Source organism: Balaenoptera musculus, chromosome 3 (genome assembly GCF_009873245.2).
Source record: "Balaenoptera musculus isolate JJ_BM4_2016_0621 chromosome 3, mBalMus1.pri.v3, whole genome shotgun sequence".
Lineage (NCBI taxonomy): Eukaryota > Metazoa > Chordata > Mammalia > Artiodactyla > Balaenopteridae > Balaenoptera > Balaenoptera musculus.
Genome location: NC_045787.1, coordinates 167,674,497 through 167,679,644, shown reverse-complemented (window position 1 = coordinate 167,679,644; position 5,148 = coordinate 167,674,497). Strand labels below are relative to the sequence as shown.

Sequence of the window (5,148 nt, the reverse complement as noted above, 5' to 3'; positions counted from 1 at the left end):
AGGGCTTTTACACCAACTGATCCTTCAACCCATATTTGTCCTTTAAATTTTCCCACAGTCATCGCCTCCCCACCTTTCAGGTCTCAGCTCAGATGGCCCCACCCCAGAGAGACCTTCCCCAACCTCCAGCCTAAAGCAATGTCCCTCTCACCAGCCAATTCCAGTCTACCACAGGGGCCAGCAAACTGTGGGCTTTGGGCCAAATGAGCTGCAACTGTTTTTACAAATAAAGTTTTATTGGCACACAGTCACATTCATCCATTTATATATTCTCCAAGGTTGCTTTTGAGCTACAACAGCAGAGGGGAGTAGCCACGAGAGAGACCGGCTGGCCTGCAAAGCTGAAAATATTTACTTTCTGGCCCTTTACAGAAAGTTTGCTGACTCCTGCACTATCACAATCCCCCAGTCTGTTTTTTTCATAGCAGTCATCGCTGTGTGAGGTTATCTTGTTCCTTTGTTTACTTGTTTATTATCTTCTGCACTAAATGGAGGCGAAAAATCACATCAGCTGGGTTCCCAGTTGTATTTCCCAGTGCCCGGCACATAGCAGATATTCAAAAAAAATTTTTTGTGGAGTAAATGAATACATAAAGTAGGCTTGGGTGGGGGGAACAGATCTGGCCAAATCTTTCCAGAATGTTGGAGGAGGAGGGGACTTAAGAATCCTGTAAACAAACTCTTGTTGTAAGTAAGGGGGGGTCAGACCCTGTGTACACTGCACAGCCTTGTAGAAGACAGTGACGAAGCCAAATCTCAGGGATGAAAGGAAGAGCCTGGGGTCTGAGTCTTCTTGTTACTACAAAGCCCACCCCTCTGCAAAAGAGATGGAAGACGGGACAATGAAATGCAATGTATAATTTTGAATTGGATCCTGGCTTGGGAAGAAATGCCATAAAGGACAGGACTGGGATGACTGGTGAAACTGAAATATGGACTCTGGATTAGACAGTGGTGTTGTAACAACTTTAACTTTTTGGTTGAGATCGTTGCATTAAGTTACATAGCAGACTTGATCTTGGGGAATGCATGCTGAAGTATTTAGGATGAAGGGGCAGTTGTGTTTGCAATTTACATGATTAGAACAGAGGCAAAGATCTCTATAGAGAAAAAGACAAAGAGAAAGCAAATGTGGCCAAATGTTAAGGATGGGTGGGTGAATCTAGGTAAAGATGATATGAGAGTTTATTGCCTGGTTCTTGCAACTTTCCTGTGGGTGTGAATTTCTTTTAAAAAAAATAGAAAGTTTTTTTTTTTTTTAAAGAGGGAAACAAATAAATGAGGCAGCCACCCCCAGGCTGCATTCCTGTTTCTTCCTCTTCCTTTTGTAGCAGGCTCCCTGCTCCTCCTTCGGAGCTGGGAAGCCAGAACTGGCCTCCGCATGGGAGGCAGGATGGAAGAATTAAGCCAGAGTGTTTCAGATGAGCTCCCACAAGTCACATAGCTGACAGTGAATGTGTTGAGTACCTACTATGTGTTAGGATTCCCTACAGCTTCTGCACGTATCCTTATGGGTTTGATTGAACTTTCCTCCAGAGTGTAGATGGGGCTAATCTTTGGTTTGGCACTTTGCTGACAAACGCTAGGTGACTTATCTGTTGCTCCTGAATCCATGGGTGATCTACAGGCAGCTCACTTGTGAGCTCAAATTCCACAAAATGAGCAGCTCCTTCAGAGGACGTTCATACTAGGGAGAGCACAAGCTATGACACAAATCCCTCTATTGTCACACATACTACATTTGAGCATAGTTATAACTTCATGTCTTCACCCTCCCTAAAGGCAAGATTGGTTGCTGAATTCATGTATATGTCCCTGGTGTCTAATACAATAAAAGTCTGTTGAGTAAATAAATGAGTGGAATGTCTCAGAAAATAATAAATAGCTACATTATTGGGAAACTTATCATGTTCAGATTATTTCTAGTGCCATGCCAAGCTGCACTGGAGCCTGAGGCAAAAGGAAAAATTAGTAATGCCGATCCTGTCTTTACTTAAAGTTTGGTATTTTGTTCATTGTGGATTTTTTGCATTAATTCTGATTTCTTAAAACATTACATTGAAATATTATTTATCTTGATTACTGAGGGGTTTTTTGTAGCCCCTTAAATTTTGCACCTGAGGCCAGTGCCTCCTTCACCCTAGCCCCAGTCCTGACTATTTATTTCAACATGCAATCCACACCATATCATTAATTCCTCATCACAATGCTCTGAGAAGTTACTATCATCGTTGCCATTTCACAACTGAGGAAACTGAAGCACAAAGAGGTTTGATTATACCCAAATACCCACAGCAAGGAGGAGAAAAATCTGAGTTTGAACCCAAGTTCGTGTGTTTTTTGGCTCAGAGCCTGCTCCATAAAGCAAAACAATACACTAAGTTATGAGTTGGGTTTTGAATCAAGGAATCAAAAGATCTAGGCTAGAGTCTCACCTCGGCCCCAGCCTCCTCTAAGCCCTCCAGTCCCACAGACCTCAGTTTCCCTATCTGGAACTGGACTTAAATATTCTGCACTGTGCCGTTTTTACCCCAACACAGTTTACCAGCTTTCTCTCTCCTGATCCAGCAATAGCACAAACTGGGGATGGGGAGAAGCAGGTACTGGCCAGCGTCCCTGAGCCAACACGGAGTTCAGAGACCTAGGAGGGGGTTGGACCCTGTGGGAAGACCCTGAGGAACACAATGAGCGTCCCCTCCCCCTCCAGAAAACCCCTAACCCAGGTTTTGGGCAGATGCCAGACTTTTATTCTGAAGCTGAGGCCACAACCTATGAGGTAATCTTTGGAGTTGCATTCGAGGCGGAGTCCCATTGGCAGGCTGGGGAAGCCCCTCCCTGGGTTCCCGGCGCCCCGCCTCCCCTGAAGCCCATAAAAGCGCAAGTCCCCGCCTAGGCAGCCAGTGGACACCTGCATCCGCCTGCAAGACTGGAAGCAGGTGAGGCACACAGGGGAAGGGCCGAAGCCGCGTGGGGGGAGGGGTGGTCTGAGGGATCCGGGTCCCTGTGAATGGGGCTGGTTTGCAGGTCAGCGCGTGGACAGTTTCCCAGAAAGCGACAAAGACTGTGAAGTTTGACGGTCTGGAAAACGGAGACCAACCGCGCTGACTACCTGGGAGGTAAGTTCTGGAAACATGCCACTAGGTGAGGAGCAGGTATGAGTCCTAGTTATGACCTCTCCGTCTCTCCCCCGCCTTGTGCCGGGAGGCGCACCTGGAAGAGGATCGGAGGGGAAAGAATTGTAGTGGAGGGGAGTTCCCAAGAGGGAGAAGAACAGAGGGGACTAGGGTGAGCTGGGGAAGAGAGGGAAGCAAATCAAGTTTTCTTCAGCACCGAGGTTGAGGACAGCTCTCCGAGCAACAAGGAAGGAAACTGCTATTTATTTCAGCACCGAGACTCAGGACAGCGCCACTCGGGGTCCAGGAAGGGAGCCACAATCTGCTTCAGCACCAGGGCTCCGGACAGCTCCTAGGGGTTCCCGGAGCCGACTTCATTTCAGAACCAGGACACTGGACAACTTCCCTGGTACCGGGAAGCCCCTGTCCCCTGACGGGGGAACAGAGGGTGGTCTGAAGTGTCTGACGTTTCTGGAGACTTGACCCTCATTTAATGGATCTTTCAACGAATTGTTTTCCAGATAAGCAGGTGAGATGAAACCGCACACAGAAAAAAATCTGTAATTCCCAACAGGTGAAATGGCCAATCCGTAGGACGGAGGGGGGACAGGCGCCTGCCAAGATGGCATTACTGTGCTCTTTCCAGACTTCTGTGAGAAGCATTGTGCCAAGCATGTTACATACATTATATGATGCCATCTTCAGCCCCAGGACATGGGTGTTATTACACTCAGGTGACAGGTGAGGAAACTGAGACCCAGAGAGGGGCAGGGATGTAACAAGCCCAAGGGCTCTCAGCCCAAGGGGGAAGCTGCAAGTCAACCCCACATCTGTCCAACTCCAAATTCCATGTTTCTGATATGGCTGGGTGGGAGTTGGGCCCTTGGAGATTGGACCCTGCCTCTCTCCAGGAGGACCAGGAACGGGAAACAGGGGGCAGTGGAGAACAGGTGTTATGGCTTAGCTCAGGTGAGGGGAGAGAGCTGGGTGGGGATCTCAGACATGGGGCAGGGGGTGGCGAAGACGACTGGAACGGTTGTGGTCTAGTGCTGTGTGGAAGACTAGTGATTTTGTTGTTCTGATGTACTATGACAACAAGTCACAGCTTCCTCATAGCGTGGACTCCCGTCGACCTCCGCCCAAGACGAACAAGCAAGTGTGAGGGCTGGGGGCTCAGGCGGGAATCACTTCCACCCAGGGGTTGGGCTGACTAATTCCACAGAACAAAGGCAGGGGAGGGAACAGAATAGGGGCATGCACCCCATGAATACAGCGATGTGTGGTGTTGGCCATGTCACTCCTATGCCCCCACGGGCCTGGAACTACAAAATATCAGACTCTGAACCCAGGACTCTTAACCATCTCACTACACTTTCCTGGAGGATCAATGAGGGAACGGCCTTTGAAGGCCTCCCTAGATCAGGATTCTAGGGAGACTTTTCAATAAAAGTTCTGGGGAATGATTTTTTTTCTCCCCCCACCCTACCATCAGTTCCATGGACCAATTACAGGACACGTGTAAACTTGTGTCTAGTAGGTGGGCTGTGGCATCATTGAGGCTCACCCCCAATTCTCTGTGACACCCTAATCAAGTCACAGACATGACATTCGGCTCAGCCCAGCCTCAGAACAGCCTTTGCCTTTGTTGTTCCCTCAGCTTGGAATGGATGCCGCCACCCAGAGTGCCCCATGGCACATTCTGCCTCCTCATCCAAGCCTCATTTCATCAAAGGAAACTTTCTTTGTTGCCTCACCGTTCCCCATGTCAAGCCTATATTATACATTCTCAGAGACCCGGGATATCTTCCACCTGGCACTTAGTCTAATTATTTTTGTGTTATCTATTTACAGAACTGTCTCCCCCATGATACTGTGAGCTCCATGAGGGCAGAGACTGTGTTTGTATTTTCACTGCTGAGTCCCCGGCACCCAATCCAGGGCCTGGTACACAGCAGGTGCTCGATAAGTATTTGTTGACTCAATAAAGGCATCAGGGAATAAACCAATACATCAATCAATACATGAATTGATGGTT

General features: G+C 48.2%; 1 long non-coding RNA gene across 1 annotated transcript; it reads left to right on the top strand.

The window, feature by feature from the left end:
- The first annotated feature begins 2,883 nt into the window (after window positions 1-2,883).
- LOC118893201 lies at window positions 2,884-3,620 on the top strand. Its single transcript, XR_005019432.1, has 3 exons — window positions 2,884-2,936; window positions 3,025-3,116; window positions 3,386-3,620. It is a non-coding gene; the product is annotated as an uncharacterized LOC118893201 (long non-coding RNA).
- Window positions 3,621-5,148: the final 1,528 nt, after the last annotated feature.